The following is a 24422-nucleotide window of genomic DNA, read 5'->3' on the forward strand; positions in this document are numbered from 1 at the left end:
GCCCTATCATCAGCCTCTCCTCGCTAGGAGTCTCACTACACATTGCCTCTGTTTGTAAAGCAACTACCTCAGCACTATTATTGCGGTTCCATTCCCCTGCCAAGTTAGTTTAAACACTTCTAAACAGCTCTAGAAAACCTGCCTGCAAGGATATTGGTCCCCCTCCTGTGCAGGTGTAACCTGTCCCTTCTGTACAGGGTCTCTTGCCCAAAAGAGATCCTAAGATCCATAAATCTGACCCCTGCCCCCTGCGCCAGTTCCTCAGCTATGCATTCACCTGTCAATTCATCCAATTCTTACTCTCACTAGTACTTGGCACTGGCAGCAATCCAAAGATTACTACTCTGGAGATTCTGTTTTTCAGCTTTCTATCCAGTTCCCTAAAATCTCTCTTCCGGATCTCCTCACCTTTTTTACTTTTCTACTTTCTGCCAATAAGTAGTAAAAATTTTGGCTGCTCACCATCCCCCCCCCCCCCTTAGAATGCAACGGACACCACCCGAGACTTCCTGGTTGTTACACCTGGGAGGTGTGTCAATTACACCCACTGCATCTCGAGTCTCATCTCTGTTCCTCTAACTATGGAATCTCCTATCACCACTGCAGTCCTCTTCACCTCTCTTCTCTTCTGAGCCAAAGCACTAGACTCAGTGCCAGAGACCTGGTCACTATGGCTCCCCACCCCCAAGTTAGGGTGTGCCCCTCAAAAGTACCTAAAGTGGTATACATTTGCATGCCTGGAAAATAGAAACTGTGATCTACATGACAACTTGTAGATAAATCTGCAGGGACTTTCTTCAGAATGCTGCATATTTTGAAATGCAGCCAAGTTTGAAGGTATTGTGATTTGCTCCTCCAATGGGGTCTGATATTTTGAATTACTTATATTAAGATGTTTAGTCACTCCTTCCACTTAAGAGCTGAATTGGTAGTTTTTATGGGCATTGTCATTTTGCTGTGAAGTATCTTTTGAGGTATAAACTGAATGCACATTGAATTGTAGTGAATGGTAATTCCTTCCCTGTCCAGAACTGCTGTTGTACCTCAGAGTGAAAAGAAACATTAAAGTGTTGTCAGTCAGTGAGGAGAACCAGAGATCTTGCATCTGCTGTAGACCTGGTGTGACTGTAGGCAGTAGATCTAGGTCATTACATAGGAAGGGGTTAACGCTAGCCACAACTAGCCTCTTCATGCACTTCATTCAATCTACTTTCAGGCAGCAAACAGAATGATTGAGCCAATTTTTTTTTTAAATCCTTGGAACAAACCATGAATGCAAATTGAACCATTGGATCTCCATTGCCGACTGATTACAACAAACAACTCTCCCTTTTAATAAGTGAACATCTTTGCTCCTCTAGATTTAACAAGTTGATTCTTAATGGCAAATGGCAGATATACAGTATTCTGAGAAAAAAAAATCATTTACTACCTTGTCTTTGACCTAATAAGCTAATATGATATGCCATGATTAATCATTCATCTATGTCACTTGGCCATCTGAAATGCTAATACATGTCTTGTTGCATAGTATTAAATATAATCTTGTTGCATACTATTAAGATATAATCTTTTGCATACTAATAGGTATCTTGTTGCATACTATTAAGATATAATCTTTTGCATACTAATATGTATTTTGTTGCATACTGTTAAGATACAAGCTTTTGCATGTTAATATGTATCTTGTTGCATACTATTTAACCACAATGGTCCAGAAGTATCTGAATGTTTAGTTGTCTTGAAGTTTGGTCTGCAGATCCTGAAATAACAAGAATGGTGGAAACTTTCAGCAAGTCAGGTCATACTGGTGGAAGGAGCTGGTGTGGTGAATATTTGCAGTGTTGTTACAATATTTAATATTTAATTTTCACACAATTTTTGTCTTCAAACTGAACTGTACGTCATCAATAGCTATTGGGTCTCTTGCACGTGCATTTTTGGTGTCCATGACTTTGACCCTATCCGAATTCTCCTTGATAACTTTTTTGGCTCGACTTGAGCTTCAATCTAATTCAATTTGTGAGTAGTTCTGTGGATTTTCATGAACGTTGATGAATGTTGTATGAGCCAGGGTACAAGATCCAAGTGAATCAGTGAGGGAAATTTATGAGTATAATTCTTCAAAGCTGATTAAAATGTGTTTACAGCAATGGAAATGAACATGTAAAATTGCCACTGGTTTGTCTTTTTTGTGTCAGTGAAATCCTGTGTTTGAGTATTGGTTGGGAACAACTTGAGGAAAAAAAACTGAGGTATCTTCAGATCTAATGATGTGATGTACAGTCCTGTGCTCACTTTTCAAACTTAAGCAGTATCTGTAAGAAATACTACCAGGTCCTCCAGAGCCAATGGATTTAATTTCCATCCAGATTTGATGTTGAGCACTATTTGTCAATGGCCACTGTCCAGACTGAAGACACCAGTTGCAGGAGACTCTCTTGGTCAATGGGACTTGCAGCTCTTCACATTTAGGTCATGGGATTTTGGCTTTACGCGGCTGAAATTTATCGAGCCCTCAATTGTTATGTAACCTGCTGGCTGTAGTTGAAGGATAACTATCTGTGGTATTCTAGTGAAGATAGACTTGATCGAACCTTTGTTAGTCTTGCTTACCTTAGCTGTCCAGCACTAGTCTATAAAAATATTAGTCAGTTTTTAAACTTAGTCTTTCCTGGGTAGATTCCTAGGCCCATGGGGAAAAGAATGGGACATGTACTTGTGATGATGGGATCTTTGGATGGGTCTGTTTTGAACAATTGAATACAAGCTCAGCTTGTTCATGAATCTGTGACTTGGCTGATTTTTTGCACAAGGCTAGAGTATGCTGCCCCTTCACTTCACACCTGTGTACAAAGTGGTAACTGACCAAGAGGAAGCGTGAAGTCCTTAACTTTTGCACTTTCTCCCCTTCCAGTTAATGCAATTCATCAAAGATTTCCCATTGGGATGAAGTCCATATTGAGCTGCGGTTTTACCAGATGTGCTTGAACACAAGGACTCATTTCTATTGTGCAAGCAAACTGTTACAAGGAACATAAAATCTGTACTGTAGCAAACAGCAATATTGTTTCTTTTGTAAACATGATTGATCATAACAAAATACTATTAAATGGTTGAGTAAGTATTGATGTCATTGCATGCACTCACTGATATGAGTTACCCAATACTTGAGTCAGTTTGTTGAAATGGTACTATTGTTCAGAACTTGGCTCATTGGCACATGGTTTCATGTCCTACATCATTTAACCAGAGGAACGTTTGTGGTGGAGGCTTGAGGTGGAACATTCACAAGTGTGCTTACTGGTGATATTAGACATGACCAGTTGAACTTTAATGCCTTTACCTTAATGTGAATGTGGTAATGTTGTTTCAGGTACTACCAACTTCAACCACTGAGGTGCTTCCCTAATTACAATGTGTAATTTAAGTGGGAGTTTTTCAAATCCGAGGCAATTTGTGCTGGAATCATTTAAACCGATAATACTGTCGCAAAATAATCAGAATTATAGATATAAACTAAAGAGTTTCTCTATGATTTTTTACAACAATTATACAATCTGTTAACATAGTTTTAGTTAAATCATCTCATGCAAGATTTGGTTCCATCCTGAGGAACTTCAATTCTTCAAATTCTAGTGGGTAATAATCCCCAGCAGACCAACATCCTTACAAAACATGCAATGGCCAACTCTCTGCCAGGTTGGTTTAACTGGAGCCTCATTGCCCTCATAGCTAACGAACACTGTAGAAAACTGTGATGCTTTAGGGAAGCATGTGCAGAAAGCTTTAATGAAATAAAATTGTAACTAGGAGCCAAATTACAAGCAAGGCCCCCACCCCCCATTGACTCCATCCATCCATTTGCTGTTTTCTCTTTTCTGCTTTCCCTCTTCTCCTGCCACCTTCTTCAATCTGCAACCCCACCCAACAATACTTGGCTTGTTGGAGGCTGAGTAAATTTTGGCTACCTGCCTAATTTGAATTTTCATTGAGAATAAAGGGTGCTTTGGTTGCTTATTTCAAGCATGAATAAGACTTCACTACTGAATTCACCAAAGAATAATTGATAATAAATTGTACTACAGGGCCCAACTTGAAAGCTTTGGAAATGGCAGTTGTTACCTGATCCTGATGTAATTATACACAGTTCCTATTGCAATCAGTGCGTACTTGCGGACTTGAGGCAAATCAGGATGGACAAATCCCCAGGGCCTTATAAGGTGTTCCCTCGGACCATGTGGGAGGCAAATGCAGAAATTGCAGGGGCTCTAGCGGAGATATTTAAATCAGGTGAGGTACTGAAGGATTGGAGGATAGCTCATGTTGTTCTTCTGTTTGAGAAAGGCTCTAAGAATAAATCAGGAAATTATAGGCTGGAGAGCCTGACATCAGTGGTGGAAAAGTTACTGGAAGGTATTCTAAGGGACCAGATATATATCTTAATAGACAGTGACCTATTAGGGGCAGTCAGCATAGCTTCGTGCATGGTAGGCCGTGTCTAACCAATCTTATAGAATTCTTTGATGAAGTTACTAAGAAATGTGATGAAGGCAGGTCAGTGGATATTGTCTACATCAACTTCAGCAAGGCATGTGACAAGGTCCTGAATGTTAGGTTACTCAAGAAGGTTTGGACGGGTGGCATTAAAGATGAGGTAGCAAAATGGATTAGGCATTGGCTTTGTGGTGATAATAGATGGGAGCCTCTCTGACTGGAGGTCTGTGATTAGTGAAGGTGGCGCAGGGTTTAGTGCTGGGTCCATCGATGTTTGTCATGTACAGTATATCAACAATATGGATGATAATGTGGTTAACTGGATCAGCAAATTTGTGGATGACACCCACACTGGGTGTACAGTGGACTGTGAGGAATACTATTAAAGCTTGCAACAGGATCTGGACCAGTCATAAAAATGGGCAGAAAAATGGCAGATGGAATTTAATACAGACAAGCGTGAGGTATGCCGTTGGGAGGAACAACCAGGTTATATTTTACGCAGTGAACGGTAGGACACCGACGAGTGCAATAGAACAAAGGGATGTGGGAATACTTCGAAAGTGGTGTCACAGGTAGAAAGGGCTGTAAAGAAAGCTTTTGGCACATTGTCCTTCTTAGATCAAAGTATTGAGTACAGTAATTGGAATGCAAGCTTGAAGTTGTATAAGATGTTGGTGAGGCCTAATTTGGAATATTGTGTCCAGTTTTGGTCACCTACATACAGGAAAGATATATATAAGATTGGGGTGTATGAGGTGTCAGGGAGGGGTAGCACCTCTGGTGCGGGAACATGTCGTGTCCTTTTCAAGGCAGTTAGTCCACCTTTGGTCCCCATCTGGCACTCAGCTCTCACCTGTGGCTCCCCGTAGCTGTTAGCATGCAACAGCTGCCCCACCCTGGGCAACGGCTTAACAAGCCAGCTAAATCAGGTGAGGGTAGCCAACAGGTCCCAAACCCTCAGTGAGACAGGGTCTATCCCAGCATGTGAAGATAGACTCCGGCGGATTGAGCGGACGAGACCAATGGAAGATACAACGGTCAAGAGGGCAGTCTCTGCAAGCATCGTGGAACGTGTAGAGCCGGACAAAACACAGAAGATGCCTGGGTCATCCACTGCGCCTAGTCCCATCTCCAGCAATCTCGACTCTGTCTTGCCACTGGATCCAGATGGGAATTGGGAAGAGAAAGTGAGGCTGACCTTGCGCAGAGTTAAATCCAAATCACGCGCTAGTCTCAACACCATCTGGTGTCGAGGTCCTCATCGACGTCGACGATGGACAAAAAACAATATAAGATTAAAAGAGTAAAGAGAAAATTTACAAGGATTTTGTTGGGACTGGAGGACCTGAACAATGAGGAAAGATTGAATAGGTTAGAGTGTAAAAGATTGAGAGGAGAATTGATAGAGGCATGCAGAATTATGAGGGGTATAGATAGGTTAAATGCAAGCAGGATTTTTTCCACTGAGGTTGGGAAAGATGAGAACTAGAGGTCATGGGTTAGGGGTGAAAGGTGAAATGTTTAAGGGGAACATGAGAGGAACTTCTTCACTCAGAAGGTGGTGAGAGCAAGTGGTAGATGCAATTTTGATTTCAACAGTGTAAGTTTAACAGACTAAATTTAATAGATTAAATTTGTACAGATGTTTATTTATAAATCTTTTCTTTTACTTACAATAATTCTGGAAGTAATGCAATTAGAATGAGATACACAGTGATAATGGTGACCAAATAATTCTGCCCAGGGATATAAAGAAATGAGCGATATTTCAAATGAGAATCAAGAATCAATTTTGGGAGTTTTGAAAATACAGATGAGAATTTACTAACACCAGACATCAATAGGAAACCTAAGTCTAGTGCTCTAATACAGTAAAAATCTGATATATTTAAACTGATATCTAGGTGCCTTCGCTTCCTCATTTCCAGTAGTGTTCTTTAGAGTAACTTACATCTTGTAAAGACATAGGATATGGGATATATGGTCTTACTTGCATATATTGGACATAGATTTTGGACATCTACAGCAACACTCACAAAATGTTGGAGGAACTCAGCAGGTCAGGCGGCACTCTGCATCCGACGCCATTTTATTAGCTGTTCACTCAACCCTAGAACATCTAGGCATCAAAGTTGCATACATCCAGATGCTCTTTATCGACTACAGCTCAGCATTCACTCCTATCATCCCCTCAAAACTAATCAAAAAGCTTCTACTCTTGTGTGAAAGAAGTCACCAGAGACAATTACTGGTTGATACAAAGCAGCTTCTTCATTGGAGAAAACAAGGTATAGCAAGCATCATATGGAGACACTTTCAGTCAAAACGTCTGCTGGCACAACTCGGGGCTCGATATTTTATGTGCCAAACATCAAAGGACAGCTCCATATTTACAATGTATGCACAATGTTTTGATTGAAGCTACTTACAACCTTCACACCTGATTCACTTCCACACCACAGACATCCAAATTAATTTTAATCAGCATTGTCTGGTCTGGGATTCACTGCCTTTAGAAACCCATTGTTGAGAGCTGCACTCCAAAGTAAATCCACAATACATATTCAGATGTGAAGGCTGGTAGCAAACTACATTTGCTAAATGTATATGTCCTAAACCCAGAAATCACTCCAACGGTTCCTGCGCTTGGCCCTCCTAGACAAAAATAAATTTGTACCAGGAAAGGACAACCTAAAGGAAGATCTCAAACAACAGGAATTCTGCAGATGCTGGAAATTCAAGCAACGCACATCAAAGTTGCTGGTGAACGCAGCAGGCCAGGCAGCATCTCTAGGAAGAGGTACAGTCGACGTTTCAGGCCGAGACCCCATGACCCTCTCGTATCCCCTTTGCCAATCACCTGCCCAGCTCTTGGCTCCATCCCTCCCCCTCCTGTCTTCTCCTATCATTTTGGATCTCCCCCTCCCTCTCCCACTTTCAAATCCCTTACTAACCCTTCCTTCAGTTAGTCCTGATGAAGGGTCTCGGCCTGAAACGTCGACTGTACCTCTTCCTAGAGATGCTGCCTGGCCTGCTGCGTTCACCAGCAACTTTGATGTGTGTTGCAAGAAGGTGAGTCCTACGGTTTAACCTGAGTCCAGTGTTTCTACTGGCTGCCTCATCAAGTCTGCACCCTCACCATGACTTGCTCACCCGGCTGTGGGAAGACTACTTCCTTTCCCTCCGGCTCTCTCTGATCAGCAATGTGCAGTTGTTGTTTTGCTTGGTCATTGAACACTTTAAGTTGGTTACGATGATCTTTCACCTACTGTGTCATTCTATCCCTGTAAGCCCCAGGCTCACCGCAACCTGTAGCAACCCCATTAAAGAGTCGCATTGTTCACCCCATTGATAATAATTCGTAGGGGCTGAACCCCAACGTGCTGTTTAGGGTTGCTCGTGTGCTTATCAGGATTCCTGGTAATACATCAATCCGTGTCTTTCCCGTCTCAGCAACAACATTGGCTAAGGTATTCTTGATCGGTTCATCCTTTCTACCATTCCCGAACTCTGAGGGCGGTAGGGAACGTGGAACTGTTGTGGAACCCCTGACAGTCGGCACATTTCCTTCTCACTTTCCCTGTGAAATGTGCTGCCTAATCTGAGTCCACTTGGACTAGGGTTCCCCACCTTGGGAGAATTTCCTGAACTAGAAACTGTTCAGCGGTGCAGTCCCTCTGTCCACCGGTTGAAATGATCCATAATGACTAGACGGTAGCTTTTCCCCATGCCTTTTGGCAGGGATCCCATGAAGTCCATTTGGATGTTTTCCCAGAAACCCCCGGCCGTGGCTGGTTTGCCAGCTGTAGCTTTCTGCCATTTCCAGGGTTATGCTAGGCACAAATGATACAATAGCGACAGAATTTCTCAATATCTCCGCCCACCCCTGTCCACCACCAGTCCTGCTGGCGGGTCATGATTATGCTCTGCCTTCCCTGATGCATCACTCCACAATATAACTTCAGTAGTATCTGCCAAATACATCGTGGTGCCACCATGAATCCTTCCTCCCCGTGGGTCCGGCTCCCATCTGGTCCCTCCTTTGCTCCTTTTCTCCTCCATTTTCCTTCTCTTTTGCCTCAGACTCTTCATATAATTTTACTAAACTGGCTTCAGTCGTTTCTTCCTGCACACTTGCAATTTCAACTGCCTCGTGTCCCTCTGCGCCTTATTCGCAGAGGGACTCTGCAGTACTTTTGTGGGCACGTGGCCAAGTGGTTACGGCGTTGGACTAGCTACCTGAAGGTCATGAATTCGAGCCCCAGCCGAGGCAAAGTGTTGCGTCCTTGAGCAAGGCACTTAATCACACAGTGCTCTGCGACGACACTGGTGCCAAGCTGTATGGGTCCTAAAGCCCTTCCCTTGGACAACACTGGTGTCATGGAGAGGGGAGACTTGCAGCATGGGCAACTGCTGGTCTTCCATACAACCTTGCCCAGGCCTGCGCCCTGGAGAGTGAAGACTTTCCAGGCGCAGATCCATGGTGTCACAAGACTAACGGATGCCTTCTAGGTGAAAGGGGCGAACCGCATCTGGTAATCCTAGCGCGGGTGCAGAAACCAGGGCTCTCGTGATATCTGTAAAAGCCTTTTCTTCATCTGACCCCAATCTTACTTCCTCCAAAGGGGGCTTTCCTCCTTTAATCAAGGCCTGTATCGGGGCCACTAATACTGAGAAACTACGGCCATAATTGAATGGACCCATTACCATCCTCACTCCTCTAGGCGGGGCACGAAGCGCATTGCCGACCGACAGGTGCTTCCTCCCCTGGGGAATGGGGTAGCCGAGATACGGTTTCCTTTCCTACCTGAGCCTTGAGTGTACTGATCTTAGTACCCTCGTCTCGCAGTATCCTGACAACACTGGTCGTCATCCCTAAATTACCTGCTTCGTCTTCCGAAGCGATTAGTAGATTATTTGCATATCGTAAGCGTGTCGACCGGGAGGGCATTAGATTGAGCTTTTCCAAAGTCTGCGGCATGACTTTATGAAAAATGGCCGGACAATTGTGGAATCCCTGGGAGAACCTGGCCCTTGTATACTGACGCCCAACCAAAGTGAAGGCAAATCAGTTATACTGAGCCCCACAATCCATTAGCGATATTCAGGACTGAAAAAAAACATTATGTTCTGGAGACAGGCCATTCAGGATTGTTTCAGGGCTTGTCACTATGGGGTGCAATCTGGGCATGGTTCTAAGGGCAGTATGGCCTGCTGTTAATACATATGATCCACTGGGCTTCTTTACTGGCTATATAGGCGAGTTGGTAGTTGCCACAGTATCTTTGAGTATCCCCAGGTGTTTCAGTTCCTTCACTTTACCCTGAACAAAGGTCAGTTCATCAGTTTTTATAGGGTACTGCTTATTGGGTTTATACAGGTCCACTCTATTTTAACTGGGTTTATCTTTACCTGACCACAATCATGCTTGTGTCGAGCCCGCACTGCAGGGAGCTGCTGGCTCCAGTCTCTGATGATCGGTGATCTGCGATTATGTTAGTCAGGTTGTGTATTCCATTGGTTGTACGTCATGGTGCCGCCAATGTCACGGCCTCTCTCCCAGATGAGCTCAATCGCGTTTACGCTCGGTTCGATGTCGCTAATTCTGAGCCTCCGAGAAAAGCCACCGCTTCAACCTGCAACCTAGTCATCTCTGAGGCTGAAGTACGCGATGTTTCTAGCGAGTGGACAGTCGTAAGGCTGCGGGGTCGGACAGCATCCCAGGGTGGGTACTCAGGATGTGTGTAGCGCAACTGGCTGGTGTGTGTACAGACATTTTTAATCTCTCCCTCTCCCAGTGTAGAGTGCCCTCCTGCTTCAAAACATCCACCATTGTTCTGGTACCTAAAAAAGACCAAGGTAACATGTCTGAACGACTGGTGTCCTGTCGCTCTCACCTCAATAATAAGCAAATGCTTTGAGATGCTGGTAAAGAACTACATCTACAGCATGCTACCACACACTGGACCCCCTACAATTCTCCTACCTACACAACTGATCGACTAATGACACAATAGCCTCTGGTCTACATACCGTCCTTACACATCTGGAGAAGGATGCTTATGTGAGAATGCTGTTCTTGGACTACAGTTCAGCATTCAACAACATAATTCCATCCAGGCTCAACAGGAAGCTCAGGGACCTCGGCCTTCACCCTGCCTTGTGCAGCTGGATCCTGGACTTCCTGTCAGATCTCTTGCAGGTGGAAAGAGTGGGCTCCCTCACCTCCAACCCTCTGACTCTCAACACAGGAGCCCCTAAGGTGCTGTGTACTAAGTCCCCTCCTTTACTCCCTGTATACCCATGACTGTGTCGCCACCCAGAGCTCCAATCTGCTAATTAAATTTGCCAACGACACTACATTGATTGGCCTTATCTCAAACAATAACGAAGTGGCCTACAGGGAAGAAGTTATCTCTCTGACACAGTGGTGTCAAGAAAACAACCTCTCCCTCAATGTTTCAAAAACAAGGGAGCTGGTTGTGGATTACAGGAGGAATGGGGACGGGCTAACCCCTATTGACATCAATGGATTTTAGTTGAGAGGGTAAATGGCTTTAAGTTCCTCGGCATCCACATCACCAAGGATCTCACGTGGTCTGTGCATACCAGCTATGCAGTGAAAATGCACAACAGTGCCTCTTTCACCTCAGATGGTTGAGGAAGTTTGGTATGGGCCCCAAATCCTAAGAACTGTCTACAGGGACACAATTGAGAGCATCCTGACTGGCTGCATCACTGCCTGGTATGGGAACAGTACCTCCCTTAATCGCAGGACTCTGCAGAGAGTGGTGTGGACAACCCAACGCATCTGTAGTTGTGAAGTTCCCATGGTTCAGGACATTTACAAAGATAGGTGTGTAAAAGGGCCTGAAGGATCACTGGGGACCTGAGTCACCCCAACCACAAACTGTTCCAGCTGCTACTATCCGGAAAACAGTACCGCAGCATTAAAGCCAGGACCGACAGGCTCCGGGACAGCTTCTTCCACCAGGCCATCAGACTAATTAACTCATGCTAATTTGAGCATAGTTCTATGTTACACTGACTGTTCTATTTATTATAAATTACAATGACAGCACACTGCACATTTAGACAGAGTCATAACGTAAAGATTTTTACTCCTCATGTATGTGAAGGATGAAAGAAATAAAACAACTCAATTATACGTTTTTGCTGCCCCTGATTTGTCCATATTCACAAATCCTTAACAGTCCCTGCTTCCCTTAGGATGTCTATTCCAAGGACAGTGCCCTCATTACCAGGCTTCCCCCGCCATCCGAAGGTAGAGCATTCCTATAAAACGGTTCGTAAGCCAGAATTTCATAAAGTGAAGAAGCAATTACCATTAATTTATATGGGAAAAATTTGTGAGCGTTCGCAGACCCAAAAATAACCTACCAAATCATGCGAAATAACACGTAAAACCCAAATTAACAGTAACATATAGTAAAAGCAGGAATGATATGATGAATACACAGCCTATATAAAGTAGAAATACTTTTCCACAATCATTGCCGCACAAACAAGCAATGCAATCAGCAATTGCCTCTGATCTGGGCTGACATTTACATGCCGGGCGGCACCTAATTAATTCGCTTGTTTATTTCGTTTTTTTTTCTTAAAGATGTGCCGGGTGCATCCCGGCTATCAATGCATTCTCCACGGATTGGTATCTATCCGCGGCCCGGGTGTTGGGGTGGTGGGACACTGGGGTGTTGTCTGTTTCCATCAGGGCAGGCGGGTCATCTTCTTCTATGTCTGCCTGCCTCAATGACGATGGTTGAGGTTCGTCGTCTGCTGTGGCTGATGTGGAAGGCTTGCTTGACTGCTTAGCCTCGCGCATTTTTCTATGATACAGTTCTTTGTAAGCACTCAAACCATCTTGCAAATATGCCCTAAACTGATGTACCCTTTCAAAATTAGACTCGTACTTTATCATTGCAGTGAAAATCTCACGCAGTTGCTTCACGTTCAGTTCCTGGGCGACTTCACTTTCAGTCCGTTCGCTACTGCATTCGGTTTCGATTGTTATCCTTTCCTCTTCCAATTGCATCAGCTCTTCATCTATCAGTTCTTGGTCATGAGATGCCAAAACCTCTTCAACATCATCTTCGTCAACTTCCACAAGCCAAACTCACTTTGTCCTTACTTCGTTCACCACGATCAAAATGCTTAATTATGTCTAGTTTTACGCTAAGTGTAACACCCTTACGAGCTCTTTTAGGCTTTTCCGATACCTTAGAACTCATCTTGCAAACGGCTGCTCACAGGCATATGTTTAAGCAATGCCGGCGAGAATGCAGTTCCGAATCCGGGGGAGAGCGGCTGCTTGGAGCCCACGCTGCCTTTTTTCTGTTCGCGAAAACAGGGAACTAATGTAGGTCTTTCGTAACAGTGAGAATTGGTAAAACGAACGTTCGAAAAGCGGGGGACACCTGGTATTTGGAAAGACTCAAAAAAGCCCTGAAAGCTGCTCTTCGCCGATTTCGAGTATTTGTGATTCGCTTCTTTCTGTTTTCACTGTTTTCTCTCCTATACCCGTAATATAAATAGCCTGTCCGATTATTGGCAAGGGTGGATCAGTTATCGATACCGATGCCCCAGTGTTCATTAACATATCGCATTGCCGGCCCCCTATCAATGCTGTTGTGTACATCCGCGGGTCACCAGCGTTGGCAGCAGGGGCCACTCACTGACACATCTTTTTCTGAACTAGGAGCTGTCATTTCTAGCTCTATGATCTGATCGACAGTCAGATGGGTCAGACTGGGCACCGATGGGGTGAGAGTTTGCGTGGATGCCGTGACGTTCACCCGTTTTTTTTTATCAGTTTTTTTGGACACTGCCTCCAACCGTGTCCCGACAGGCCGCACCTGTAGCATATCAACTCCTTTACCCCCCCCCCCCCACCGTCTATTCCAGCAGTTCCTTGTTTCGTGCTCTGACCGCCAGCAAGCAAAACAAACCCCTCTGCGACATCACAGCAGCTGCATTCACTATCACCACTATACGAGCTCTCTTGCACTTTCTTAGGTCTGTCTCACTGGCCCACAGAACTATCGCAGGGTAGGTTGACCGCACCATTATGCCTAAATCTAAAACTTCTTGGTGGGCTGAGCTCAGGCCTTCCTTCAGCACTTTCAGGAAGACTGGGTCGTCCCTCCCTGGGCTGTCCAACCCGAAATACTCCTTGTACACTCGGTATTTACGTTCTGCATAATCCATGGCTGTCTCATCGGCATTTTGAATCACTGCCATTATCGCTCCCCAGTTATTCTCACCTCCCCCCAGTCGCTGCCTCACTTCCCCTGTAAAAGAGCGATATCTTTCTTAATTGCTGGCGCTCCCGGTAGTTGCCCATGTACCATCCCGCACCCCCTGGGCCATCCTGTCCCACACATTCCTCGGGCGCTTCGCTTTTACCAACACGTGCATATTTTTAGGGTACATTTGGCAAATTTCAACCATTTCCTCGAGCTTGCGCCAGAATTCCGAATTCTGCGACTTCAAGTGAGGGCAATTCTGGCAAAATGTTTCTCCCCGGGGGTGAAGGGCTGATGAACGGTTGTAAACAGAGTCACGGGCTGGCTCGGATTATCGGGGTTGCCAGACGGTGCCTGATCTCTATAGCTGCCATCCCGATAGAGATACCTGGGTAAAACCTCCTCCTGAAATACTTCCACACTAATTCCTGCACTACGCAAAATATAAAAGATGGGTACCAGTTAAGCAGTAGATACTTCAAACCGCAGAGTATGTACTCCGCAATCTGCCACTTTTGAGCACCCGAATTCATGATGCCTGCTGTATTCCTTGGCATGGCACTTGCAAAAGGTGTACGCTAAAATGCCGCCCGGAACGAATATGGACGCCCCCACTCTGGCGTCCCGAAGTTCGGTACCCAAACCTTCGCAGCTGGTGGCTCCGTCTCACCAAATTAACACGCAAAGTTTCGCTAGAGAAAGTAGGGTTTCCCAGTGGCCACACATTTTAATTCCAAGTCCCATTCCCATTCTGACATGTCTATCCACGGCCTCCTCTACTGTAAAGATGAAGCCACACTCAGGTTGGAGGAACAACACCTTATACTCCCTCTGGGTAGCCTCCAACCTGATGGCTTCAACATTGACTTCTCAAACTTCCACTAATGCCCCACCTCCCCCTCATACCCCATCCATTACTTATTTATATACACACATTCTTTTTCTCTCTCTCCTTTTTCTCCCTCTGTCCCTCTCACTATACCCCTTGCCCATCTTCTGAGCTTCCTCCCCTCCCCCTGTTCTTTCTCCCTAGGCCTCCAGTCCCATGATCCTCTCATATCCCTTTTGCCAATCACCTGTCCAGCTCTTGGCTCCATCCCTCCCCCTCCTGTCTTCTCCTATCATTCTGGATCTCCCCCTCCCCCTCCCCCTTTCAAATCTCTTACTAGCTCTTCTTTCAGTTAGTCCTGACAAAGGGTCTCGACCTGAAACGTCGACTGTACCTCTTCCTGTAGAGGCTGCCTGGCCTGCTGCATTCACCAGCAAGTTTTATGTGTGTTGCTTGAAATTCCAGCATCTGCAGATTTCCTCGTATTTACGCAAAGTTTTGCCTCTTACATAAACACACATGCATGCATGCACACACTGCTTTTATACCTACCAGTTCAGCTCTCTGTGTTCGTGATACCTCGTGTACCTGTGCACCACATGCCCGAACAGATCCAAGTGTAAGTGCTAATTTCTAAAAATACTCGCCCACTTAGAGTACTAACTGGCCACACAATGGATCTCGAAGGTATCCCACTTCTGACACCAAATGTAGTGAATGAAGTCACCGGAGAAAATTACTGGTAGATACAAAGCAGCTTCTTTATTCGACAAAACAAGGTTCAGCAGGCATCATATAGAGATGCTTTCAGTGGAAGGGTCTGCCTGGCCCAGCGTGGGGTCGGATATTTTATGTGCCAAAATTGAAAGGACAATTTCATGTTTACAATGTATGGACAATGCTTTCTTTAAAACTACATACAACCTTCACACCTCCTGATTCACATCCACACCACGGGCAGCCAAATGAATTTTAATCAGCATTGTCTGGACTGGGATTCACAACTTTCAGGAATCCATTGTTCAGAGCTACACTCCAAATTAAATGCACAATACATTTTCAGATGTGAAGACTGTTAGCCAAAGTCAATTGCTAAATGTATATGTCCTAAACCCAAAAATCACTTTGATACAACAACTTGGTCTCTTGTGTAATTCATCCTCGATTTCCTCACTTGCCGACCCCAGTTAGGTCAGATTGGCAACAAACCTCTCTCAGCACAGGTGCACCACAAGGCTACATGCTTAGACCCCTGCTCTACTCGCTTTACACTTGAACAAAGCATCTTACAAGAAGTAGTGGACACTGCCCAGTCCGACACAATAAGGCTCTCCCCAGCTTTGGGCACCTCTACACAGAGTGTTGTTGGAGGAAAGCAGCACCATCATCAGGGGTGCCACCACCCACTTCATGTTCTCTTCTCGCTGCTGCCGTCAAGAGGAACAGACAAGATCTTCAGGACTCACACCACCAGGTTCAGGACAGTTATTACCTCCTCAGCCATCAGGCTCTTGAACCAAAGGGAATAACTTCACTTAACTTCACCTACCCATCACTGAAATGTTCCCAACCTATGACTCCTTCAATAACTCTTCATCTCATGTTCTCAGTATTTAATGCCTATTTATTCATTATTATTGTTATCATTTCTTTCTTTATGTGTCTACACAGTTTGTTCTCTTTTGCCCTCTAGTTCTATGCCCAGTTGGTGTGGTCTTAATGGATTCTATTATGATTATTGGATTTATTGAGTATTCCTGCAAGAAAATTAATCTCAGGGTTGTATATGGTGACATACATTACTTTGATAATAGATTTACTTTGAACTTTGGAGTGAAATAAGCAGACAATGTGTCGTCTGAGATTATTCATCAGGACTCTTAAAGAAAACTTTTAGCTTATTTAAGTTTTGGCATCAAATCTTTTCACTGTATGTGTGTGATGATAATTAACCAATTACCAATTAGCTACCAATATATATATATAAACCCTTGTTAAACCACATCTGAAGTACTATGTATACACTGCTTTTATTAGTCTTCATTGGCAATACTGGCTTTGCAGTTCTTTTCTTCCCTGTTCGTTCATGTGGGCAGACTGGCATTCCCTGCATTTATTACCCAGCCCTTGGAATGGGTCCAAGAAGAATGCCCTGATTATGTACTTCTGTGCTCTGATTCATCGTTGGCTTTGACTTCTATTAAAATGGGTATTTCAAATTGTAGGACGGACATTCTCCTTGAGATTGGACAACATCTGTTGAGTCTGCAGGGTCCGGGCTTATCATTCCGTATGTGTCCCTACCATGTTGGGGTTGAAGGAAGCAAGGTGTCAGATATTGTAACCAAGCCATTTCTTAAAACTGCAGATATAAATGTAATGGTGTCCTTTTATAAAAGGGAGGTGAAAGCCAAAACTATAAAGTCTATTTGATCACTGTGGCAACAAACTTGGGATAAGGAAAAGAAAGGATGGCACATATAAAATTCAGAGGATTGTGAGAACTCATCTGGGAGATGGGTATAAAAGGAGGGAAGAAGTTATACTTGCACATTGATGTATTGGACTTACTAAGCTGAATAATTCCTTATTCAGAATTAATGTGCATGATATGGGCATTTGTAGGGAGTGCTGCATTTATTGCTTGAATGCATTTCCTATGAGGTAGAAGGGAAACACATAATTGTAAAATTGAGACGTTTAGGACAAACACATTTTAACATGGAAAATTTGTTAGGATATCACCACACCTCGTAATGTATATAAGTGTGTATTTGACTTTCGGGAAAGCATTAGATTTATTTGAGTATTTTGGTGGGAATTTAGCGGGTCTACTGTCTGTCTCTTTGCTCTATACTCCGACTCAAAGGGTGGCAGCAATGCTGCTGATGTTGGTCTGCCATCTGCCATTAAACTTCTCAGGAAGGAGTATCTCTTTATCTTTAAAGAGAGACACAGCACCACTGCAGCTGCCCCGGTGGAAGAACAACTGGACACACAACATGCAAGTGACAGGAGGGTAAAGGCTGTCGAGACATGAACTGGGCGATAGTGAGGAAATTTTGCAAAGTGTGCGGGATCTGAATCAAGTTCACCACTCTACTTTTGCTCTTCTACTCTGACGTTCCAGTTTTCCCTCAGGTGGGGAGGGTGGTTCAGTCATTAACTTGGTGAATGTGTAATCTCCCATGGCCTGCCTGTATTTTGTCCTTTACCACAAGGGACCCCAATCTTTTTTGCACCGCGGACCGGTTTAATATTGACAATATTCTTGCGGACCGGCCGATCCGGGGTGAGGGGTGGTGTTCAGGTCAGGTTAAACTCACCTCAACATATCTTTTACAGTTAGGATTGCCAACTTTCTCACTCCCAAATAAGGCACAAAAGTAGCAGTCTATCCCAGGACACTTTACCCCATCTAAGACTACCATGACCATGAAGCCTTGCATGGGCACCTGTGTGCGCATGCGTGATGTGTGCATGCGCGTACGTGCTGATTTTTTTTCCACAAATCGGTTTTTCCTTCATCTTCCTGACTACACTGTACATACATTATTTCTACTTTATATAGGCTGTGTATTTATCATATCATTCCTGCTTTTACTATATGTTAGTGTTACTTATTTTCGGTTTTATGTGTTATTTGGTATGATTTCTTAGGTTATTTTTTGGGTCTAAGGACGCTCAAAATTTTTTTTTCCCGTATAAGTTAATGGTGGTTGCTTCTTCGCTTTATGCCATTTCGACAAGAAAGGTTTCATAGGAACGCTCTACCTCAGCGGAGGAAATACGGGACAAGGCTGGTCCTGTATGGGACAAACCAATTTAGCCCAAAATATGGGATGTCCCGGCAAATACGGAACCGTTGGCAACCCTATGTTCAAGTTCAACAGTGCGTGACAGGGAATGAGGAAAGGTGCAGCTGACTCATATCGTTTCCTCGCGGCCCGGTAGCACATGCTTTCCGGCCCGGTGGTTGGGGACCGCTGCTTTACCAGATGGTTAAACAGTACAGGGATGCAGGCTTGTGCAAATACAGGAAGGATACGAACATTAGGTTTGCTTTGAGTGGGCCGACCTGAACGTTTGCTCAGAGCAAAAGTTCCAACTATTAAAAATAAATGCAGATTGTGCCATGTTGAATGATGCTCTGATGAAACAACAAAACCAAGATTTTTTCTGGAGAAGTTAAAGAACACTAGAGATTTAAGGACTGGCTCTATTTGTCAGACATATATTGAAACAAACATTAAAATGCATAGTCCAATCACAAACCAGAGAAAATCTGCAGATGCTGGAAAGATAAGGAACACACGCAAAATGCTGGAGGAACTCAGCCAGCCAGACAGCATCTACGGAAAACAGTACAGTCAATGTTTCAGTCATAGGCGGCCTTAAGCATCTGGGGGCCCGTTTCAAGAGTTAATGTGGGGCTCTACCCTAACTTTCCAAAAAAAAGAAAGAAAAAAAGCGAATATTCAAGTTGGTTTGCATCAATAATGGTATAATTTCAGACAAACGTTGATGCATTATATGCAATTTCAACACAATGGACAGACAGCTCAACATAATCCAAACAAGTCTCTTAATTAAAAAGTGAAACAATTACATTTTTTGCTTTGGAGTGAGAAGTCTCGCCCTTTTCAGTAGCTAGTCTGCATTGAATGGAACTATATGTTAGGTATCAGCTGACATAAGAACAGCTTAAACAATTTCCCTCTAATTAAATTAATAACAAAAGCAATGTCATATTTAATGAAAATTTACACTTTATTTATTCAATGAACAGTGTCTGAAAGTTAACTACTGGAAGTTTACAACAAACTGCGTCTCGTGCTCTTTCAGCACCACGGACAGCTCACATAATGCTTGGAGACCAAACAGGAGAAGAGTGAGAGCGAGAGGGGATGCAAGCGGGAGAGAGAAATTTCGATTTGTGGAAACGCTGCCTAATCGCCTATACACATTTTGAGTGAAATACGTGGTTTATTTTATTTAGTTATAAACTTTATTTCGACTAAAAATGTGTTAAAAGACTTACCACTAGAACTTCACCACCCTCCTGTGCTTGAGTGCTGAGAATACTTTAATGAGCTCATCTTTGTCCAGCGATCTTGTTATTTCATGCTCAATTGATATCTGAGCAAGAGCTGACAGATGCGCTTGGAGCATGGTTGTCCTCAGATGCGTTTTGATGAGCTTTAGCCTCGAAAAACTTCTCTCTCCACTCGCTGCAGTCACAGGCACTGTCAGCATGAGTCTTAGAGCAATGGTGAGGTTAGGATACAGTTCAACCAGATTGTTGCTGTAAATGTAGCTCAGAATCTGCAGGCCAGTGGTTTCTTTTGCAGGCACGGCACTGACAGCAGCCGATACCTCGCACAAAAGGTCCTCAGCATTCACATCACCAAGTGTCCTCTCCATGTTTACGCAGCCGTCTTTCAGTGCGCAACTTTAGGTGGCTTTTTTCATTTCCTCTCTTCCATAAATGAAGCCAAACAGACTGTAAAATGACTCCATCAGCTTGAAGCGCTCACTAATGCCTGTGACTGCAGAGTCCACTAGTGGAAGGAAAACTTCTGTCTTGTACCGTTCCTCGGGTGCCACTGTCAGGGAAGGATCTGCACTTTGGGACGTGTACTGGAACTGGTATTTTGGTTTTCTAATCCGTGCAGTAGGAGAGACCATTGGCATCCCTATCTCTTCAGCTATGTCTATGCATCTGTTTGGGTGGATGAAAGGCCGTTCTCTCTGTATTCCTTGAGGAATTTCAGAACATATTCCACCTCGCGCTGTAGCACATCGATTCCCACGCGGGCTGTGGAGCAGCCTGACACGATTCACCTCATGTAAAACGTTGTACCAGATGGTAACAGTCAGCAGGAATTTCCATGACATGATCTCCTGTTCTAGGCCTCTGGCTGCAGATGTGGTTTCACTGTCACCTTTCTGTGTGGCATGTTCAGTCAGTGACAGGAGCACATTGCCAATATCGGGAAGCTGGTAGCGCAGGACTCTCACACTTTCCACGTGGCACTCCCATCGCGTGTTGGATATGGCCTTGAGGGTCATCTGTGGCATGTTCTCCTTGAAAAGCTGTGTCGATTGGCTGAATAGTGTGTATAGACATTGCAGCACCCCAGAGAAGCTCACAGACTCCACTGTTGATTTTGCAGCATCGACAAAGACTACGTTTAGGCTGTGGCTGGCGCATGGCATGAACAGTGCTTTTTTGTTAATATCTAGCACCCTCTTCTGCACCCTGCTATTTACCCCCCGCATATTGCTCCTGTTATCATATGCCTGCCCCCTGCATTTTGAGATATCTAACCCTAACTTCTCCATATGCGTTAAGAAAACGTCGGTTAGGCCTGCACCTGTTGTGTCAAGCACTGGTAGGAAACCAACAAAATGCTCACTAACAGTAGCTCCGACATTTACTTGGCATGTGACAGTGCGCGGTGTCACAGAGAGCTGCTCTATGTGTGCAGCGTCAGTCCATTATCACCGAGAAGTAACGTGATTGTTTTACTCTCTCTGTTATTGCTTCCAGTGTCTTGTCTCCAATAAGTGTGATTAACTCATTTCGTATGGTTTTCCCCATGTAGTGGTCAGCAATCTCTTTTTTTTCTCTTCTCATCTGACATGTTCGCTCACCACTGGGTCGAACTCGGCAAGCAGCTTCACCAGACCTAGAAAGTTCCCATCATTTGGTTCATGTGGGGTGGAATTGTGGCCACAGAAAGCAAGGTTTCGTTTTGCAAGGTGACAGACTATGGCAATGAACCTCTTCATGACATCATTCCAGTGTTTTTTTTTTCTAGCATTTTCATTTCTTGGTACGTGCTGTCAATGGCACTGTGCGTTCTTAAGCGCGTTTCCAGTTCGCGCCAGCTATCCATGTTGGCACAGTGCGCATTTGACTTCTCATGATCCTGGAGTGTGAGAGTGAGTCGCTCCCACATTCTGAAACCTCCACAAGTGAGACTGTGATTTCGCTTGCCAAATAGGGTACAGCGGAAACAGAAGATTGAATCAGATGATTCTGAGTACACTAACCATGACTTACGAATGGTTTCTCCATTTTTCATCTTCATAAGATATCTGTCCTTGGTAAAACGACGGCGTGATTGGATCTGTGGAAAGTTAATGTCCTCTAACTGAACGGGACCTCTCCTAACAATGTCGATCCGTTGGTCACTGGTAATGCGCATTGGCTAACGTGCCGGATCAGTCTCTGTGAATGTTAGTGGGGCTTTCTCTCTGTCTGGTGTGCTGGTGGCGGCATCTCCCTCACCTGTCTCGGTTGTAGGATTGTCATCATGCTGTGGTGCTTGTTCATCAAACAAAGTATTGTCATCATTATCACCATCTGTTTGAGTAGACTTGTTCTTCTCATTTTCATTGCTCTGATTACAGTAACATCTCCTGTACCGCTTACACTGTCACTTGGCACTGCAGACCCATGCTGTGACGATGGAGCAGCAGCAACTGCAGTCGGCGGCCCTTTTACACATGCTGGACCAAAGAAAGATGTAACTTCTGGGAGACTATTTAGACATTTTGTTTTGTTGTCTAATATTCACCGTTTTTCAGCACCACTAGGATAAGAGCGTTTCATTTTCCTCTCATTGAAAAGTAGCCCTCTTTGCTAGGAGCAATGTTTACAAGTGAAGTAAATATTTTAATGTATTTTCTCAGATGTCAGTCGGCGAGCGCCCACTGGTGATTTGGCTGGCAATAGCAGGAGAATATTGTGGCGTCTGGGAGCTGTGCATTAAATTTTTGCATGTCAGTCAGGGGTCCCTGGGAAGGCCGGGCCCATTTAAATTGAAACGGGTGAAACATAGCTAAGGCCGCCTATGGGTTCAGGCCGAGACCCTCATCAGGACTGAAGAGAAAAAATGAGAAGTCAAAGTAAGAAAGTGGGGGTAGGGGAGTAGAAAATACTGCCCTCTGCAACTGGATTCTAGACTTCCTGACTGGGAGACCACAATCAGTCCAGATTGGGAGCAGCATCTCCAACACCATCACACTGAGCACGAGGGCCCCCCCCCCCCCAGGGCTGTGTGTTCAGTCCACTGCTGTTCACTCTGCTGACCCATGACTGTGCAGCAATACACAGCTCGAACCACATCATCAAGTTCGCCGATGACACGACCGTGGTGGGTCTTATCAGCAAGAATGATGAGTCAGCATACAGAAAGGAGGTGCAGTGGCTAACGGACTGGTGCAGAGCCAACTACCTGTCTCTGAATGTGAACAAAACAAAAGAGATGGTTGTTGACTTCAGGAGGACACAGAACAACCACTCTCCGCTGAACATCGACGACTCCTCTGTAGAGATCATTAAGAGCACCAAATTTCTTGGTGTTCACCTGGCGGAGAATATCACCTGATCCCTCAACACCAGCTCCAGAGCAAAGAAAGCCCAGCAGCGTCTCTACTTTCTGCAAAGGCTGAGAAAAGTCCATCTCCCACCCCCCATCCTCACCACATTCTAGAGAGGTTGTATTGAGAGCATCCTGAACAGCTTCATCACTGCCTGGTTTGGAAATTGCATGATCTCGGATCAGACCTTGCAGCGGATAGTGAGGTCAGCTGAGAAGATCATCGGGGTCTCTCTTCCTGCCATTACGGATTTTTACACCACACACTGCATCTGTAAAGCAAACAGCATTATGACGGACTCCATGCACCCCTTATAGAAACGCTTCTCCCTCCTGCCATCTGGCAAAAGGCACTGAAGCATTTGGGTTCTCATGACCAGACTATGTAACAGTTTCTTCCCCCAAGCCGTCAGTCTCCTCAATACCCAGACCCTGGTCTGACACCAACCTACTGCCCTCTACTGTGCCTATTGACTTGTTTATTATTTATTATAATGCCTGTACTGTTTTGTGCACTTTATGCAGTCCTAGTTCAGTGTAGTTTTTGTACTGTTTCATGTAGCATCATGGTCCTGAAAAATGTTGTCTTGTTTTTACTGTGTACTGTACCATCAGTTATGGTCGAAATGACAATAAAAAGTGGCTTGACTTGACTTGATGTAAGGTAGTAGTTGATATGTGAAACCGGGAGGGTGGAGGGTGAGGTAAGAAGTGGGAAGTACTCTGCTGAATTTCCTCACTATCGCCCAGTCTGTGACAGGGACAGCCTTTGCTCTCCTCTCACTTGCGTGTTATATGTCAGGTAGGAAGTACAGAAGCCTGAAGGCACACACTCAGTGATTCAGGACAGCTTCTTCCCCTCTGCCATCCAATTCCTAAATGGACATTGGACACTACCTCACTTTTTTTAAATATATAGTATTTCTGGTTTTTGCACGATGTTTAATCTATTCAACTTACGTATACTGTATAAAGTATACTGAATAAGATTTACTTATTTATTTATTAGTATTATTTTCTTTTTTTTCTTCTATATACTCATTGAACTGCTGCTACTAAGACAACAAATTTCATGTTGAATGCTGATGATAATAAACCTGATTCTGCTTCTGTGTTGCAATGGGGCGTACGGATCGGACCCAAGTGCAGACACAGGCACGGAGAGCGGGTTAGGAACCATCTAAAACTTGACAGAATTTCCAAAGCACATAACGTGACTGATGAATTGCCTAAGTGCCAGACATCCAAAATGGCAGATGCAATAAGCTGTATTGCAGGTATAGCATGCAGGTGTATTGCAGGTATAGCACGCAGGTTTATTGCAGGTATAGCACGCAGGTGTATTGCAGGTATAGCACACAGGTGTATTGCAGGTATAGCACTCAGGTTTATTGCAGGTATAGCACGCAGATGTATTGCACGTATAGCACGCAGGTT

The sequence above is a fragment of the Mobula hypostoma genome, chromosome 3 (genome assembly GCF_963921235.1).
Source record: "Mobula hypostoma chromosome 3, sMobHyp1.1, whole genome shotgun sequence".
Classification (NCBI taxonomy): domain Eukaryota; kingdom Metazoa; phylum Chordata; class Chondrichthyes; order Myliobatiformes; family Myliobatidae; genus Mobula; species Mobula hypostoma.